This window comes from Budorcas taxicolor, chromosome 6 (genome assembly GCF_023091745.1).
Source record: "Budorcas taxicolor isolate Tak-1 chromosome 6, Takin1.1, whole genome shotgun sequence".
Taxonomy (NCBI): Eukaryota; Metazoa; Chordata; class Mammalia; order Artiodactyla; family Bovidae; genus Budorcas; species Budorcas taxicolor.
In genome coordinates this window covers 46,066,394-46,086,925 of record NC_068915.1, presented here as the reverse complement: position 1 = coordinate 46,086,925, position 20,532 = coordinate 46,066,394, and positions in this window count along the sequence as shown.

The window sequence follows — 20,532 nt, the reverse complement described above, 5'->3', positions numbered from 1 at the left end:
GGATACTCAGAAAGAGAAGTGATTTTTAGTTCCTCATCTTCCAAGGATATGGCCTTAGGCAAGGAGCATAGACTCAGATCTGCTGTGGGTTTTCCCCGGTAAAGCCAAGGATGACACATGATCTTAGCATTCAAGTTAATTAGGAATAATTCACAGTGTACTGACTTGGCAGAATTCTCTTCAGTTGCCAGTCTACGAATCAAGGGGAAAAGCAGGCAGAAAGGACTGCAGGACAACTGTTACATCAGAGACTCCGCGAGGGTGAGGCTGCTGCCCACGCCTTACTTTCTCCTCCTCGGCAGAGGCCAGTGTGGTGTCTTGTGTACAAGAAACTTTCAAGCATCCTCACTGACTACCATTTCTTCAGGAACATGGAGGGCCAAACTCTTTAGAGGGGACTTTACTAAGAGTTTGGAGCTTATGGGATTAAGTGATGAAGATCAGTACTGGTCCACAGCCTGTTATGCAATTGGGCTGCACAGCTGGAAGTGAGCACTGGGTGAATAAGCGAAGCTTCATCTGCTTCATCCCCATGCTCACATTATTGCCTGAACATGCCCCCTTCACCAAAAAAGGTTGGGGACCACTGCTATATAGTACACTGCTAGATATGGGGTATAATTATACCCATATCTTGTAATAACTTGTAATGGATACTGAATCACTATGCTGTACGCCTGAAACTAATATGATATTGTACATCATGGTGGTGATTACATACTTACACACTCACACGTAAGTGTGGTGGTGTTGGTGATTTAGTCGCTAAGTCGTGTCCAGCTCTTGAGACCCCATGGACTATGGAGCCTGAGACCCCATGGAGCCTGCCAGGCTCCTTTGTCCATCGGGTTTCCCAGACAAGAATACTGGAGTGGGCTGCCATTTCCTTCTACAGGGAATCTTCTCAACCCAGGGATCGAAGCTGAGTCTCCTGCCTTGCAGGCACGTTCCTTACAGACAGCTGCCAGGGCAGCCCTACTTCAGCAAAAATGTTAAAAAAGAATTTGGTGGGGAAGGAGTGTATAAGCAAGAGAAACCAAAGGTAACTCTCTTGAGGAGAAATGGAATTTATCTGAAGAATACCAGGGAAGTTCATCAAATCTAAGAAACTAGAATAACCAGATCTTGGAAAGAGCAGAAGCAAGGCAAACCTGGACCCTCAGCAATGACAGTCAGGGGGCCAGCTATCTAAAGCACTGCTGTGATATGAGAGGGGACGGGATAGGTCCGCTCTCAGACAGGATTCAACCTTGACCAAGAAACTATGACCGAGGACACTGTGACTTAGGGGCTAGTGTCTAGAGATTGAGAATTTACTGTGGACCTTGCAGAGGCCCACAGGACTGCTGGTGGAAGACTTTATGCAAAACTTACCTTTTGTGTCTAACTATTTCAAAACTGTTTAAAACAACAACTACTTTATTGCATTGGGTTCGCCAAAAAGTCCATTCAGATTGTCCCATAAGATGTTGTAGAAAACCTGAGTGATCGTTTTGGCCAAGCCACTTGCTCGTGATTCTGTGGGTCAGCAGTGTGGGCTGGACTCAGTTGGATGGTTCCGCTGTTGGTTTCACCTGGGGTCAGTCTTATGTGGGGTCAGGTATGTGGTAGCTTAGCTGAGGCTGGCTCTTCCAAAATGGTTTCACTTGCTTCTCTGAAAGTTAGCATTTGATGGCCTGCAGGGGAAGCCTACTGCTTCTGTGGAACTTCTCATCCTTTGCTAGGCTACCCTCACTTCTCTACTTGGTGGTCTCGGGGAAGCAAGAGAGGGCAGACCCCAGTGTGCCTCTGTCTATAGCTCATTTGCTCTTGACCTATTGGTCCGAGTGAATCACACAGCTAAACAGGCTTAGATAAACTCTACCTCAAGAAGGGAGAAGGAGCAAAATTGTATTACAGTGAAGAATGCATACAGGGGTTATAGACATTTATGGGCGCTTTTTGCAATCCATACCACTTTATAATGCTTTCTACATACTCCCTAAAGGAGCATAACTAAGTTAAAAAATCTCATTTTTTACTTAAAAAGTAAATAGGCTTCTTATAATAAATTTAATCTATAGGAAGATTTAGTTTTAATCAGAAATCCCAACTCCCTGTTTTTCAGAGTGAATCTGAAATATGGAAAGAGTAAAAGAAACTGGATAAATTCTTAGTCTGATGCTTGAAACTCCATCTAATGGGTTTTTGAAAAGCAAGTCTTTTTCAGCCACTATTCCGAACACCAGATTGCCAAATTGACCTTAGGTTCTATTAAAGATGACAGTAGTTGTTCCTTGAATATTTATTGTACACAGGTGCTTTTGAACAATATCTTTAATTCTCACAATGCTCTGTGAAGTAGGAATAATTTTTCCCATTTGATGGTTGAGGAAATACAGTCATAGGCTACATCTCTTGCCTCTATCGTCTAAGTTGTTCATATCAGAAACAGGATTTGAACACAGGTCTGTCTGAGTCTTGGGCCCTGTTTCTGCCCTCCTTGGCCTCTCAGTGATACTTGGTTGCATCCAGGAGAGACACTAAACTACATGCATAAAGTGATGAAGAAACACCCACCGTGCTGTCTTCTCAATTTGGTCAATTTTGTGAATGAAGAGAAAATGTCAGTGTGCCAAAGGTCACATGGAACTTCTTTCCTCTGCACTTTCATTGAAGAAACTTCAAGGTTTCTCAGCCCTGACTTTCAGCCTTCACTATGGAAAGAGTTGTATATTTAAAAAGCGTTCCTTTCTCTGATTCTCTTAAGGAAAAGGTGAGACGATCAGTGACTCAGAAGGCATGGGCCTCCAGTTGACTTTTGGATCCCCTGCTCAACACCTCAGCTTGAGGACTGAATTCCAGGCTGAGGAAAAGACAGAAATGGTATTTTATTGGTCACTTTAAAATGGTTGTTAACTGTAGGACATTTGCATGGTCAAAATGTGTAATTTTTGTTAAATGATCAGAATAAATACATAAGAGGAAATAGTTGGCATAAATATGTACATGCACATGTATTTATCTCTCACTTCCAAAGGGTTATGATCCATGTCTTTGCTTGGCGGTGAGTATTTGGAGCATGGTTTGCATTTTCCCTTGTAAATGATATTCCAAAAAAAGAAGAATTAGTTTCCAAATGTGTCTGTAGTTAACTCTTAATGTTCTTTAAGCCCAGCTCAGTTTTCAAGACATTCAATCTTCATTTCCAAACCACATTCTAAGGGCAAAGATGTGTGTTCAGGTCCAAATCAGGTCAGCAAACACATCTGGGAGCCAGCAGCTCCTTTGGATTCAGCTGGAAGGGGTGTGTGTGTGGGGGTTAGGGGCAAAGGGCAAGGGTAGACAGGAAAATGGAGGGTTCACATGATGCTTTTTGGGGTAAACTCCTAAGGGAGCTAGCATCCATCCAGCACCTGTTATTGGTCAGGCCCTGGCTAAGGTATTTGTCAAATGATCCCATTTTCTCCTCCCAGTAGTCCAGTGAAGTTGGCATGATTTATCTTATTTATTCCATTTTACAGGTACAGACTTACCTAAGCAACTTTCCCAAGGTCCCAAATCTGGGAAGTCGCAAAGTCAGAACTTGAACTCAGATCTGTTTCCTTCCAAAGTCTTCGTTGTCTCTGTTCCCCACGCTGCTGCTGGTCTCTTGGCCGAGTGTAAGGTAGCTTGTGTGCCTTTCGTGCACTAACAACGGAGGGCGGTAGGAGCTCTGGGTCAGTGGCTGAGCACGATTTCTGAACCGAGGAAGGGGCTAAGTGGGAATGGAGGCATGTTGAAGTGCTGAATGCTTCCGGCTCCTTGTTCACCCACAGGGTGTTCCTTTGGTGATTGTTCATAAGGTGGGGCAGTTCACATTATTTCTTGACTTTATGGGCACATGAGGACCATCTGACAGTCTGACAGTGGTCGGCACATTCATACTGCTCTTTTCAATTTCTCAAGATCTGTGTCCTGAAGAAGTGAACAAGGAGTCAACATGAATTAGTAATTATGAAACTGGGACATGAATTCAGAGCAAAGGTTCAAGTCCTGGATATGCTCCTTATAAGCTGTGTGAGCCGAAATGTCCTTGGTTGAAATATTGGGGTAACAACTCTATGTACAGGTTATGGGGTCCTTGTAAGGATGAATTAATATATGGGAAGCCCTCAGCATAGTTAATACAAGTTAGTAAGCATTTGTTCAATGCTGGATTGAGTGATTGGCCTCAGTCATGTACTAGCTGTGGGATCTCATCTCCCAACTTAGTAGTTGGGAGAGGCTAGATCCTGCTGCTGTAACAACAATCTGGAAACATCAGTGGTTTACCACATGGCAGAGAAACAGTGCTTGCTCAAATTACATGGCCATTATGGACTGGCCCAAGGCTTGGCTTCTCCACCCCTCTCTGGAACTCAGGGCAGCCTCTTCTGGAACATTGCCTGTCTGTGCGGCACATGGAAGAGAGAAGCCCAACACGAGCTGGGAGACCTGTGTCACCTCTGTGTACTTTTTGTTGGCCAACATAAGTCATACAGCCACTCCTGAGTTCAACAGTACAAGGGTGGAAAATCCTCCTGCAAGGGGGGAACTGAAGGGGAGGAAACTGTAATAGTTTATCATATACTCATGCAATTGACCAGCTAGTCATCCTGAGTCCCAGCTCTCTGGAGAGTGCCTGCACATAGTAAGCATTCTTGAAGCAGAATACTATCACTACTCTCGCAAGTGCACTTGGGGCTCCCTTTCCCCCTTGTTTGGCCTAAAGCGGGGTCGGACCCAAAAAAAGTCGAGCTGTGCCTTATTTAGCTCCACATCTGGAGAGACTCAACTGTACCACATATTTGTTCCTAAATCACTGAATTGCTCACTGAATTGGCTGCCAAGCCACCTTTTCCAGACAGAAAAGGAAAAACTTACTTGCAAAGAGAAAGAGAAGGCTCCTCCTGGCTAAGCTGAGGCTTCTTTTGGAGATCAGCCATTATAAACAGAGAAGATTTATAACAACGAGGATGCCCCAAACAGAGAGTAGAGTGGAATTCCAAGGGATCAGCCGGGAGGAGTGAAAGGAGGGGCTGGTGCACCATCAGAAGGCTGTCATCGGCCGGCAGTGTGAACTCAGGTAAGCTCTTCACCGCTTTGTGCCTCAGTTTCTTCATCTGTAAAAGGGGATGGTTGTGGTGGGTATACTGACTATCTCTCACTGAGTAGGGATGAGAGCAAGAGGACATAATACACATGACAAGTTTTACAAACCATAAAAACTATTCCACCATAGTTTAACAAAATGGTTAAATTTAACAAAAAATATGACGGTGTATGGAATGTATCTGATGATAACAATAATTTGGCAGTAAACATGGGAGTGGTTGTTGAGTCTCCAAAGCACCAAACAAATTCCCAGTTCTGAACGCTCTTTCAAAGAGTTGCAAAGAAGAGAAAGTTATATTATTTAGGTGTTCAATTTGCTGGCAACCCTCTAATGCTCTAACTCAGCATTAGTCATGATTGACTAACTTTTTCTCTAGAAAATTAGTTGGAGCGTGCAAACCCAGAGACACAGCATGGCCTCCTGGAACAAAACAAGATGCACTGAGTCTTGGGGCAAGACTGAGAGATCAAAACCCAGGTGGGCTGCTTGCTTGGCTGCTTGGGGACCATTTGGTATCATTTCCGTATTTCGCTCAGTCGGCATTGCTCAACTTCCACTCTCTCCGTCATCAAAAAGTATTTTTAGTCCCTTTCATTACGGAAACCTTTGGCATTGTTCTCAGAGTTGGTCAGAGGTGGGGAACATGGGTTTTCCAGTGTTAGTACACCTGTAAATAAGGGCCGGCGAGTGCATCTTTATGTCTTGGAAGGAGTATTTACTCTCCTCTAAAGCTGTGTTTTGTATTTGATCGTTGGAGGGGACTAGAGCTGGGTTTCCCAAGTAGTGGAGTGATAATAAAAGAATCCACCTGCTAATGCAGGAGACTCAAGAGACATGGATTTAACCCCTGGGTTGGGAAGATCCCATGGAATAGGAAATAGCAACCCACTCCAGTATTCTTGCCTGGGAAATCCCATGGACAGAGGCGCCTGGCAGACTACAGTCCATACAGTCACAAAGAGTCGGACATGACCTAGCACGCATGCACCTGCGTCTTGGAACCAGAGTAAGTGTCCCCTCTCTGGGCCTCTAGTGTGAATGTGCCTTAGCTCTTTGCCAGCTAGGTGGCTTCTGGGAGCTTGTCTCTCACCTGCTAGGACTGATTTATGGGTCTGTCCTCCTGTTCTGTGTTTCTGTATCCATCATTGTCCTTGCCCCATTATTTGCACCACAAATGCTTAATCCTGTAGCCCTTTCTGTGTGCCTGAAGCATGTGAACTCATGGAGCGGTCACAACAGCCCTAGAAAGTATGTACTTTATGGACTCTCCCCTTTAGTTGGAGAAATGGAGACACGGAGAGGTTAACTTGTTTCCCTCAGGCTGCACAGCATGGGCTGTTTTGAGGATTAAACAAGATGATGTCTGTGAAGTGTTTCACACTGTACCTGGCACATAGTAGGTACTCTACAAGTGTTCATAAACAAATAGGCAGAGTCTGGGACTCAGACAGACTTTAAGGGGCAGGAGCCGTCTGCACCATCTCCTGGGAGCCAGAAGCCTATTTACCCTACCCTAGTCTCAGCAACTGGGAAGAAAGTTCCTTGGAAGCCACCTTTCTAGCCTCTCTTGCAGTGGGATGCTGGCTGGGTTAGTCCCTCCAAACCTGGGGTCCTCATCTGTAGGATGTATCTGATGACTGGGCAGACTTTGCCCAGGTTGTGTGACACATGCCGGAAGTACAGTTGTGGGGCAAGGCATGTGGCTAGAGATTTGTCAACAACAGATAATTATTAAGAAGAGCTTTGGGGCGGAGGCTTCTTTGTGCACCATGAGATTTTCCTCTGCTGAACTCAGAACTGCATCTGATAAAAAGGGGGCTCATTTCTGACACATGCAGCTCCTTAGAACCTCTTAACCAGAGGCCTGGTTTAAGGGCATGAAGAGTGCTTAGTGTGGGAAAATTCTTAAATGTTAACTGCAATAGCCTTTGAGGAGCCAGGAAACCTAAATCCTGACTCTTGGAGTCCTGGAGCAGAGTTGATGCTGGAGGAGGTTGATGAGGTGGGCAGATTTGACAGGAAAGTGGGGAGGGGAGTTGATGAGGGAGGGCCAGCCACCAGCTTGCCAGAGGCATGGATTCCCCAGTCACCCATATCTTGAGCATGGCATCAGTTATTTCTGTTACCCAAGATAATACTGAGTCAATCCAGCTCTTCCTGCATCAACTCACTCCACTAGGCTCATGACAGATGTTTGATGGAGGCTGAAGGGAGGCCTAGAGAGATTAAGCAATTCCCACATCTTCTTATAACCTTGCTGAAGTTGGGGAGTATTTGAATTCCGGATTCTGAGTCTCATACAGGAGCCTTCTCAGCCCTCTGCAGAGTCACGTGATGTGAACCTTTCCATTTCCCTTCTGACTTTGGAAAGACTGCTTCTCACTTCCTTCTTAAACCCAACTCTACAAATAGCCCGTCTTGAAGCACTTCCTCGTGGGGGGTCAGTGAGGGGAGTTGGGCCCCCATGCCCCGTGATTCCACTTTCTCTCCACTCCCAGGATAGAAGTATGTGGGAGACACCCATCTGCCACTCTCCACGCTTCCTTCCTCCCCCCAGAAAGAGAAGTGACTTTCTCTGGCTGCTGAGATTGGGGAAGGGGCTTCTCACTGCTCTCCCCCAGAGCCGCCTGGTCTCTGGAAGCAGGCCTCCTCAGCTTCCCTGTGAAAGCACATCTGTGGGTCAGGGCTCTGGCCTGTCTTCTGGGGGATGGTCTGTCCCAAGACCTCAGTCGGGGAAGATGTTCAGAAGCCCAACCGTATCTTAGAGCTTCCCAGGTGGCTCAGCAGTAAAGAATCCGCCTGCCAATGCAGGAGACACTGGATACTCGGGTTCAATCCTGGGGTCGGGAAGTTCCCCAGGAGGAGGGCATGGCAACCCACTCCATTATTCTTGCCTAGAGAATCGCTGGACAAAGGAGCCTGGCAGACTACAGTCCATGGTGTCGCAAAGAGTTGGACAGGACTGAACATGCATATACAACAACCGTGTCTTAGAAATCTCCACCTTCTGCAGTCTCACTGCCAGAAACAGTGCAACTTTTCCACTATTTCTGACAAAGTCCTCTGTCTATTTCTCACTTGAATCTGGACCCAGATAGGGAGCAATTTGTGTTTAATCCTTACTATTATTGGTTGCAACAACCAGTGCCTCAGTTTCCCCACTGGGTGACATTCTTCTTTTCTTTGGATACTATTGAGAGAGAGAGAGAGAGTGTGTATACATGTGTATGTGTGCTTAATGACCTTTTTCCCCCTAATTTTTAATAATAGCCCTTAAGGAATATGCAGTTCTGTTGAGCAACTTTGTCCTACCCATAATAATTCACCAACTGATTTAGTCAGCAAACATCTATTGAGTACTCACATTGAGTCTGCTTCTGTTCAAGGAGCCAGGGATACAAAGATGAAAAGATTCATTCCCTTCTCTGGAGGACCTATTGATCTGGCTGGGGAAGCATGCCAGTGAAAAGCCGAAATGGTTATGGCAGTGGAGACACAGAGCAGAAGCATAAAGGGTGTCAACAAAGAGTGAGGAGGCCGGAGCCCTTCCTGGAAGAGGGAAGCTTGAGCGTGGAAGTGAAAGATGTGGAATTGGTCAGGTGGCCAGGAGAAGAGAGGGCACCCTTTCCGACAGAGAGGCATATGCTAAGTCAGGGTGATACAAGGGAGAATGGGGGTACTCAGGACTCACAAGTAATTTTCCACAGCTGGAGGTGGAATGCTGGGGGGTGAATGAGGGTATGGAGCGGGGTGAGGAGGGGAGATGAGGAGTGGCAGGAAGCAGGAGAGAAAGGGCATGGCCAGAGTACCAAGCCATACTTATGCTTTGCTAAGGATCTTGAAACTTATCATAAGGGGCAGTGTTTCTCAGACTGGGTGATATGCGTCACTTGTTGACACTTGGTAAAATTTTGGATGCCCCAGACTTACTCCAGAACTGTAAGGAGGGGCTTGGGTGCTAATAAACACCCTGATGATTCTTAAAATCAGGCACATTTTGGAAAACACTTCTGAGTTATGGGGTTTGGAGCAAAGGAGTGGCATGGAGAGAACTGCCTTTTCATGAAATCAGTCTTGTACATGGAAAACACATTGGAGGCAGGGTGGCCAAACTGAAGGTTTGGGGATAGGCGAGGACGCTGTCTGTATGATGTGAATCTGATGAGGGGAGGGCTGGAAGGGATGAGAGTCGAAGAGAAGGGTTATGTACCCTACATTCACATGAGCTCTGCAAAGCTATCGTCTTAATTTTATATGTCTACTATGGACTGGATCATGGCCCCCTCCCAAATTCATACACTGAAGCTCTAACCCCAATGTGATGGTAACATTTGGTTTCTCAGTCTTTAGCAGGCATCATAGTCATCTGGGTTGGTTGTTAAAAACAAATTGCTGAGCTTCATTCACCCTCAGAGTTTCAGATTTAGTAAGTTTCAAGGTGGGGCCTAAAATTTGCATTTCTAACAAAGTTTTCAGAAGATGTTGATGGTGCTGGGCTAGGGCCCTACTCTGAGAACCACTGTCCTGTGATATAGTATCAGCCTGTTGAGTCTCCCATTATCCTTCACCTGAAATACTGCCCCAGACTCCTCACTTGGATTCGTACTTTTGTTCCCATTCTGCTTAATGGATTTTATTATGTTTTATGACTCCCTAGTAATTTTAAAAGCACCCTTCTTATATTGAGGAAATTCCAGTCTTTTAAGTTTTAATCCCTGAATTTAGAATGCAGCAACTTCAAATTCCCAGCTTTCTTTGCAACTAGGATGTGACTTGGTGACTAGACTCTGTCACTTATCATGCTTATTAGGAGACTTTGGGCTTCCCTGGTGGCTCAGACAGTAAAGAATCTGCTTGCTAGTGCCGGAGACCTGGGTTCGATCACTGGGTAGGGAAGATCCCCTGAAGAAGGGAATGGCAACCCACTCCAATATTCTTGCCTGGAGAATTCCACTGACAGAGGAGCCTGGTAGGATATAGTCCATTACGGTCACAAAGAGTTGGACACGACTGAACAACTAACACTTACTTACTTTGATTCAGCAGTGAGCAGTTTGAAAAAGGAAAAAGGCTGTGCAGAACTGTCTTTTTCTTAAACAGCCAAAGCAATGGCTATGGGGTGGAAAGAATGCCAAAGTTCCACGCACAGAAGTATCACCAATGGGGCATTAGCAGTGAGGGGGTTCCCCCCTTGTGGTTTTAGGAATTGTCCCTGGACCCTTGATCCTGAGTGTTGTTTTTCAGGTCCTCCCAAAAAAGAAAGAAAGAAATCTATGAGTTTCCCACTATTCATTTTTGTTTTTACTTTTCTTTTTTAAAAAGCCCATTTGTTTGGCTGTCTCAGTTGCGTCCTGTGGGGTCCCTCATGCAGAGCGCGGACTCTCTAGCTGTGGTGCACTGGATTAGCTGCTCCTTAGCATGTGGGATCTTAGTTCTCCAACCAGGAATTGAACCTGCGTCTTCTGCATTGCAAGGTGAATTCTTAACCACTGGGCCACTGGGGAAGTCCCCCTAATATTCTTTTTCAATAAAATCTTTTAAAGTGAATTAAAAAAAAAATAAAGTAAGTTTCTCTTTGTTAAACCAGCCCAAGTCAGCTTTGTTATTTGCAACCAAGAACTCTGGGTGATACTCTCTTTTGGAATCCATTCCCTGTTGAACAGAGGTCATACTCCAGTCTGATTCAATCACATCTGAGGGCACATGCCCTTCTCACCTTAGTTCACAAAGCCCTCTGAAGGGTGTCCTCCGAAGGCCCCCATTCCATCTGGCATCAATATCCTCCTTGCCCATATTGACAGAGCCTCCCCTGCCATCATTTATTGACACAAACATGCCAATAAACGTCTAGCTTGTATACACCACAGGGCCTTTGCACATGCTGCCGCTCCTCCCTTTGGATCATCACATGATTGACTGTTCTTTTGTTACTCAAAACTCACATTGCTCGATATGAATGACATCCCAGCAGAGTGCTCTTTCCTAAGTACACAGTTTAACACGGCCAACACCCAACATGTCACAGGAGTTTGTCTTCTGCAGAGCACTAGTTGTGATTTGATATTTTGTCATTTGTTCATTTGTTTCTGGATGCCCCCATACTCCCTAAAGAATATAAACTGTGAGAACAGGATCTTTTCTCCCCATCTGTTGCTTGTCTTGTCAGTTTCTTACTGGTGTCTTGTGAAGCATAAATGTTTTTAGTTTGGTGAGGTCCAATTTATCAATTTGCTCTTTCATGGGCTATGTTTATGGTGTCACTATTGCTGAAGTCTTTTCCTAACTGAAGGTCCTGAAGATTTGCTCCTACATTATTTTCTAAATGTGTTATTGTTTTAGCTCTTACATGCAAGTTTACAATTCAATTGGAGTTAAAGTTTGTGTATAACATGAATCTAAGGATTTTTTTCTCTCTGACTATCCAGTTGTCCCAAGCGTTACTTGTTACAAAGGCTATACTTTCACCAGTGCAGTGTGTTGGAAGGTTTTTGAAAGTCAATTGACCATAAATGTAAGAATAAATGTAGTAATTTATTTCTGGACCCTCAATCCTGTTCTATTAATCTATGTGTCTATTTAATGATTTGTTTTTTCATCATATGTTTCTTTAATCTTTCTAGAATTTATTTTGATTCATGGTATGAATTTAAGGTTGAAGTAGAGTTTTTCCTCCTCTTCAAGATGTCTAATGAATATCCTGCCATTGTTTACAGAATAATCCTTTCCTTCTCCACTGATCGGTTATGTTTACTAAATGGTTAAAAGGCATTTTGATAGAAACATCCTGCATGTAACTGTGACTCATCCCATTTTCCTCCATCCAGCATTTGAGAAACCCCTAATCCTGCATTTTGTTTAACCAAATGGTAACAATTGTCCCTGCCTCAAAAGAACTGACACTGGCAAATAGGAAGAGGACGTTGACATGCTAGAATAATAAACACAGAACAGATATTTGCATTGGACCTCAAAAAGGGTTCTGGAACAGTCGCTGAAATGAAGGGATTCTCAGGGGAGTTTCATATTTACTTTGGGTGGGGCTGTGGTCACTTCATCTTAAAGTCACCTAATCCGTGCAGGGATCGTTCCTAGCTTTTTGTCTGACACTATTTTTTTTTCAGTATTGCCATTTATTGGTGACAAACTAAGTTTTACTTACATCACGTGGGAGAACTTCTAGTGTAAACAATCAATGGGCGTAGTACTGAGCTCGTGAGGCTACCATGCTTTTCATCTGGGTCATATGCAGGACCTTGTCAGACACATTTCTGTGCACAGTTGTGTGACATCAAAAGCAACACGGTTTAGAGGTAAACATGGTGTCTGGCACTATTTTAATCTTCTGGTGGTGGTTGTGAGATTTTAAATACTAAATGAGTATAAATTCTGCAGGAAGAGTCTGCCCACACCAACAGAGTTTAAAAAGGTCAATATTTTTCTCAGTGAAGACACCCAAGACACATTTGTAAAATTTCCAAGAGACCTAAAGCAGAGAGGAGCAATTTGCCTGACCCTTGATCCAACAAAGTTTCAACTGGACTTGACAGGCTGGAAGCACTGATGAAAACAAGAAGATGAAATGAAACTCAGAAAAATGTAAACAACTCATTTTGTCTGGGAAAAAAAAAAAATCAATGCCAGGGTGAGGGAGGCTTAGTAAAAAGAATGAAATTTTAACTGCCTGAGAACTCAGCATGGTTGTGTTGACTTAGGCCTATTCTGTTTGCAAGGAGTTGTGCTGTAGACTAAAGACACTGGGGAAGAGTTAAGGAATCCCAGGGAAGGAACACGGGGAGTCAGTTCCACCTGCCCTGTGGTCAGTCTGGTCTCCCAGCCACACAGTGCAACTACGTCTAACTTGGGGCTGGGTCAAAGGCAGCCACCGCCACCAGTGCTGCCAACAACGGAATGAAACAAAGCATATTTAAAAATGCCCCAAACTTGTCCAAATTTCCTAAGTCATCAGGAACTGGGCTCTTTGTAGCTCAGCCTAAGAATTAACTTCATCTATTTCTTTTTGCATTTCCCTCTGGGATTTTGAGGACAATGTCTATTTTAGACAGTAGGAAGTTTAGAAAGAAATGAAAATTTGTTTTCTTTCCCTCTTGCTCTCTTTCCTTCTATAAAGAAATCAGAGCAAACGAATCACTTGAAATTTTGTTGAAATCTTGAGTTGCATTTTGCAACTTGTTTACTCTGATTAGGAAAGTGAATTTATTAAAAATTTAAGCTACCTGAGAACTATAGATAGTTTGTATACTAAAATTTTTTTATTTTATATATGTTACTTTGTAACCTTTTGTTTATCTTTTCATTAAATATTTTTCTACAGTAGTGGTTTTTGAATCTTTTCAGCAAAGAACTTGTTTAAAAAAAATGAAATCTTAATGACTATCTATTGCTATGTAACAAATCATTTGAAACTTAGTGGCTCACAAATATTACAATTGTTTATTCTTTCAGGATTCTGCAAATTCTAGAGGTTCCACAAGGAAGAACTTGTCTCTGCTGAACGCAATGCCAGGAGGCTGTGGGAGCCACTTTCAAGGTGGCTTCACTCACTTGGGGACCCAAGTTACCTAGGGCCCTGAAAGCCATTCATTGGAAGAACTTTGGCTTTTGCCCTTTGTGAGATGGGAAGCCACTGGAGGGCTTTGGGCACAGGAGTGACATGATCTAACTTAGTGTTCACAAGATTACCTTGGCTGCTCTGTTGAGAATAAACTTTAAAAAAGGGGTGGTCTGTCAAAGGGAGGAGCAGGGGGACCACTTAGGAAGCAATTGCCATACCCAGGTGAGAGTGCATGGCGGCTTGGACAAATGTGGCAGCAAGGGGAGGAAATGAGGTGATTGATTTGGATTAATATTCATCTGTGCTTTCTCCTACTTATTTTACGGACTTATTGCACTATATGGGGTTAATTGAGTGTAGGTTTGAGGTAGTCATCAACTCAACTAATATTTCTTGACCATATTTCTTCATCTTGTGGTTTCACAGTGCAGGAAACCACTGGCAACTCAAGACGTATCTGGAGGTTTGACCTGAGTGAGTAGCTTAGCTCAGGTAGTATCATAAACTCACCGGTCCCCTCCTTGAGAGTGATGAGACACTGATCGTGGTGTGGTTTCATCGCTTAGTCATGCCTGACTCTCGCGACCCCATGGACTGAAGCCCACAAGGCTTCTCTGTCCATAGGACTTCCCAGGCAAGAAGACTGGACAGGTTGCCATTTCCTTTTCCAGGGGATCTTCCTGACCCAGGGAGCAAACCCAGGTCTCCTTTGCTGCAAGTGGTCTCCTGCATTGTAATCTTTATTGATTGAGCCACCAGGGAAGCCTGTGACACTGAGTAGCGCTTTGCAATTTAGACTTCTTCACAGCAAATCCAGCTCTTCTCCAGTCAGGAATGTACCCCTGCAGTGGCAGCAACTTTATCTAAATGACCCTTTTGAGCCACCATCTTCCCTTCACAGCTGCCCCGTGCGGGCTCAACAGATGTGGGTTTGACTAAATTGCCTCCCATTGGCCTCCATGCAGGTTGGAGCAATATGGAGATTCCTAAGAATAGATCCAATTCTTGAAAGCCTCTGAGCACTGGCATACTCTCCTGGGCTACTTTTGGCCTTCTTTTTTTTTTTTTTTTCTCTCTCTTTCCCCCATCAGGGAGCCCCAGTGTTCTGCAGCTGTTACATCAGCCGGATGCCAGATGAGCAGAACAAAAGATGCAACTTGGTGACTATTCACATCTGTACTTCTCCCAAGCAAACAGAACAGATGCCCTTAGCAACGGGGCTCTCCAGCTCAGGGCAGGGGAAATATACCCTGAAGGGGGAAGTTTCCCTTCTAAAAGCTGACAGAACCATGTAGGATGGCAAGGAACATTGCAAAACAGAACACTAAACATTCATGGACTACAAAGCCTTGGAGGTTTAAGCTGGGAGTCAACAGAGAGGTTCTAATCTATGTAAACGCTGTACATGTGGAATGCCAGCAGAGCTTTGGGCCTTATTTGGATCTAGTTTTTCGCTGCCTCCCTCAGGAAAGAGGGCTATGCAGGCAAAAAGAGATACTGTCGTTTTCTTCTGAACTCGGAAGTAGGGAGCACTTCCTAGGAATTCCTTGAGCTGGCTGGTTTCCACCCTCGGATCTGTGCTTCAGCCTGGCTGGGTTCTGCCCTTCTTGCCCTGCTCTCAGGAGAGAGCAAGCCAGTCTTGAAGGAGCCTCCCTGTCCCCTTCTCTCTCCTGAAGGCTGTCAGCCAGAGCCCAGTGCCAAGTGAGACAGAGCAGAGTTGGGGTAGGAACATGTACTCGCTAATAAGAATTGCAAATTATTTACTGTGGGCCAGACAGGCTTTTATCTGACCTGGGTGCCACAGTAGTAAATAATCTGCCTGCCAGTGCAGGAGACACAAGAGATGAGGTTTCAATACCTGCATCAGAAAGATCCCCTGGAGTAGGAAATGGAAACCTACTTCAGTATTCTTGCCTGGAAAATTCCATAGAGCAAGGAGCCTGGCGGGCTCATAGGTTCATGAAGAGCTGGACACAACTGAGCACACACAGAGACAAGCCTTATTCTTTTATTTAATTCTCACAGCCCCATAAAGTAGGATTATTGCTATCGTTTTATAGACAAGCCGACTGAGGCCTGAGGCTGAAAACTCAGTTGCCCTGTGTCATAGAGGGGGTCAGCCACAGAGCCAGAATTTGCTCCAGGCAGTCTACTCCAAGTATAGATTCTTTGCTGTCAAGCTACGACTTGCCCTGACTCTCATTTTTAGAATAGAAAGAAGAGATGCTTAGAGATGTTAAGAAAAAAGAAGGAATTCTGCTTACATGATCATCCTCTTCTGCCATCATTAAATACTGAAAACTTTTATTTTATTTTTTTAAGGAGTAGTGCTTCAACTTCCATTTGGACATGCATTTCTTCACCTGACTCTATTTCTGCTTCTGGGGGTGATCCTTGATCCAGACCTCGCTAATGAAAACACTGGTGACTATTCCATGGTAAGGAGATTGGAGTGACAGCTTTTGTTTGAGCCTGTAGGGAAATAGTATCATTCTTTTCTCACTAGTTTTGAGCCAGGGAGGCGGCAGCTCCTGCTGCTGTTGGCAGCCTCTTTACGACCATGAGGAGAGATCGTCTGAGAACTGAGTTCACAGAGCAAGTAAAGACAAGTGGAAAAAAGAGGCACCACTAGAGCCTGAACTCACCCTCTGAGCACCTGAACCAAGCCACACACTCTTCAGTTATGTGCACTCATAAATTTTCATTTTTGGTGATGTCAGTTTGGGGGAGGTTTACCACTACTCGTAACCAAAAGAATCCTAATGGGTACATTAAACCTTTTGTAAGTGTGCGGTTGGTGCTACAGTCTGGGCTGTAACTGGGCAGTTAAAAAGGCCCCTGGGTCTCAACGGGAGATCAGAGGCTTGAGGAGAGCTGCAGGGCTTGGGTGAGTATAGATTAGAGCCACGGGAATAGTATCAACAAATATTAGTGTGGCCTTTACCAAGCACCAAATACTGTTTTAAGTGCCTTTTATCTGTATTAGTTAGTTTAAGTTACTGTTATCACCACTTTTTAAAAAGATGGAAGCCAAAGACACAGAATGGTAGACAACATGTCCAAGATCACACAGCTTTGGAGTTGGGAATATAGCGATGCTGGGCTCCAGATGGAGCCATCTTGCTGGGGGCATACCCTCAGCTTTCCCCACTCCCCACTCCTCCTGACTTTCATCCAGAGAGCAGAGGCTCCAAGTGCTTTCAGGCGATACAGGAATATTCCTGTGGAATAGAGTTGTTTTTGTTTTTTTTTAAGAACTACTTTTGACAATGAAATTCAGAAACACAGGTGGAAATTCAAGGGCAGTGGTTAAGGAAACTGTGAACTGCATGAGTGGAGACAAAGACTCTTACCCCTTGGTTCTCCCTCGGACTCGCTGATGTACCCACGACATGGAAGGAACAGGAACAGAGGGCCATGGAGAGGCACCCAGCGTGGCCAGTTCCATGCAGCGCTCCCGCTCTCCAGGCCGCGTTGACCTCTGTCAGTCCCTGCCTGCTTCTCCAGTCTCTGCCCTTCCCAGACCCCAGAGGCAGCCCACTGAGCGCTCCCCAGTGAGGTCTGCCCACCCCCGTTTCAAGGGAGGCTCACCTATGGCTGGCAGGAAGACCTTGCCCAGCCCCTGTGGAGACAGCCTCACTGAGGCTCATGGAGCTGAGAGTGAGCTCTGGCTCTCGTCTGCATCTCCAGCAGGGAGCCTGGCCCACCGTGGATGCCAAGTGTTGCATGATCAGAGAGGCCTGAGTGTTGGGCTTCCAGTTTGCTCATTGCCGCTTCCCAGTGTCAGCCTTGCCATTGAATCCTGGCTCCCCTTTGCCCCAGGAGCCAAGGAACTTCCTTGTGTTGAGTTCACCTATGTGACAGGCAATGTCCAGAGGACTTAACATGCGTGTTATGGCTCTACTGTGCCCCACCCCACGGTATGGGGAGTGACCGTCTCCCTCACACCCTACTGTTGCAACGTGTTCCCTTCTCTGGAACTTTAGGTGCTAGCAGTTGCCTGATTGACCCCTGAGCTGGCCCCACCTGTTGGATGTCCTGGCCTGTGGGCTGGTACTCTCCTGTCCCCAGGCCCAGCTCTCTCTCCATCTTGGATACAGAGCAATCTCAGGTGGTCCTAGTCGTCTCCAGCCTCTTGCCTGGCACTTCGACTTCCCTGGTGGCTCAGATGGTAAAGCATCTGTCCACAATGCGGGAGACCCAGGTTTGATCCCTGGGTCAGGAAGATCCTCTGGAGAAGGATATGGCAACCCACTCCAGTACTCTTGCCTGGAAAATTCCATGGATGGAGGAGGCTGGTGGGCTACAGTCCACGGGGTTGCAAACAGTCGGACGCAACTGAGTGACTTCACTTTTACTTTCTTTGTCTCAAATCCTGCTACCAGGAGGGGCTGTGCTATGCACTTGGACTCTTGTATTGACCCTCACTGGTTGGTGATATGGGCCCTTCAGACCCCACCTCGTCATGTCCTCTGGGGCAGAACTGGAGCACAGACCAAGAGAAGCAAGCAGGATAAGCTACTCTCCTAGGGCCTCTGAAATGGCTTGAGGTGTTCCAGATGGGTCACTAACACAGGTGGCCTCTGCCCCTAGCCACTCCAAATATGATGGTTTGTACCTCTGGGAAGACTTAGGATTCCAGAGCAGTGATATTTCCTTGGCTGGGCCTTGTGGGGATCAGCACTCTCAGCCAATTCTTGATTATCAGCAGGAGAAGGGAGAAGATGGACCACTGACATTTCCAAATAACCTTGGAATTTAATCTGGCCAACAGCTCTGAATGTCCCCTGTTGGAACTCTTTCCAGAGCAGCTACCAAGAAGTCAAATCTATGTACTTGGCTTTCAAATCCTTTCTTCTTTACTTCTGCATGTTTTTTTTTTGTGTGTGTGTGTGTTTTTTTTTGCCTCATGGGAAAGAGGTCTCCAGCAATGGACAAAGAATGAGGGGAACAGTAAGAGGACTAATATGGCAGTGTGTTTCATTGTAATTAACAGGAAATCCAACTCTAACTGACTTAGTGGAAGACATTTATTTAGTTAGAAGAGTACAAAGTCTGGTGGTTGGGATGGCATCAAGTTGGGTTTGCTCCAGCGACAGAGGGCACCAGGCCTCCATTTCTCTCCTTCTTCATCCCACAGTGTGGACTCTACCCTTAGATTTCACATGGTAGTCCCTGGCTGTTCTAGGCCCTTGCTTCGTGCTAGCCAATAGCTATGAAGTGTCAGACTTCAAACTCTCTGATGGAAGATATCGTGTCTTCTTTAGCTCCTGTTACTGACCCTATTGATTCAGACCCCAATAAGGGTTCTCCTGCTTGCACCAATAGAATGAGACTGAATTTGGTTCAGAAGCAAAGGAAAGCTTCATTATGGAATCAGAGAAAGGAGAGGTGGGAGATCATGCTCTACAGGGCACGCTTTCACTGACAAGCAGTGGGTAGGGCTGCTTTGTAGGGTTCTGGCCCTGGGGTGGGGGGTTGGGGGATGGTGGAGTTGAGTGCTGGGTGCAGCCTCTCTGCACACTACCTGCTGCCACTGCTGTCTTGGATTGAGGTGCATGTACACTTTGTACACGGCTGGCTGTGCGTTCGGCACAGCAGTTCTGCGCTGGCAAATCTAACCCAGTGCAAGGTCTCTGCACACAGGCCCCTACAGGCAAGTGAAACTAGACAAAGCACAAAAGTTGGATGTTGTCTTATCCCCTCCCATCTTATTTCCCCCCTCCACCCCAGTGGGTTCTGCTGGTGACAAATCTCTCCTCTGTCTTCCATCTTGCTTCTCATTCTTTAAATTTTTTTAAAAAAATTCTACCTATTTTATTACTTTTGGCTGCCCTGGGTCTTCATTGCTCTGTGTGGGCTTTCTGAGGTTGCAGTGTGTGGACTGGTGCACCGGCTTCTCGTTGCTATGGCTTCTCTTGTTGCGGCTCATGGGCTCAGTTGCCCTGTGGCATGTGGGGGTCTTAGTTCCTGAACCAGGGATTGAACTCGTATCCCCTGCATTAGCAGGCAGGTTCTGAACTGCTGGACCACAAGGGAAGTCCCTTGCTTCTCATTCTTGAGGGATGCTGTGGGTCTGCTAAATTTGGGTGTGTTGTCACAGAGCTTCTCCCCTGCAGCCTTTAGTGCTCTTTGATTGTTCCCCCAGGCCTCAGCGCTAACTGTTTGTAGCTGTGAGCAACCAGCATTTGAAGTTTTACAGATTCTAACCTTTTGGAGTCAAAGGACATGAGACAATTTAAGATACAGGCCTGCATATCAGCAAGAGAACAATGGTTGTGAACGAGCCCAGGAAAAGTAGAAACCAAGTGATGCTGGGGAAGGTCTGTTTTACCCTTCTCCATATTTGTTCAGCCAGATAAGACTGACAGCCTCCTGTTAGCCAATTTGCTTTTTTTTCAGTAGCCTATCTGCACTCTCTTCAATCGGGTCTCTTGCAATGACATAAAAGACAACCTGATGTATGAGCCAGAGCAGAGCCCTCCCTGGTAATCTAGGTAACCTAGATTACCTGATTACAAGTAGTCAGGAGGGGTCTGCTGCCCCAGGTTGTCTCTCTGGAGGGTGAGGCTGGGGATCTCTTCACTGGAGTGGGATGTGCCCAAAGAGTGATGCTTTGCAACTTCGGGGCGGAATGGGTGCTTAAAATCACCAAGGGGAGTCTGTTCCACTTAGAAGTGAGCTGATCTTGTACGTTGCTGGTTTTCCAGGGTTTGGGTGCATCCCGTTTCCTCTTCCGAGCCGGGTAGAGAACCAGTCAGTGGGCGGGGACAGCACATGGTTACCATATATCCTGAGGACTTCCATTGTTTCTCCTACCTAGAGGACACACTTGAGTTGCTTT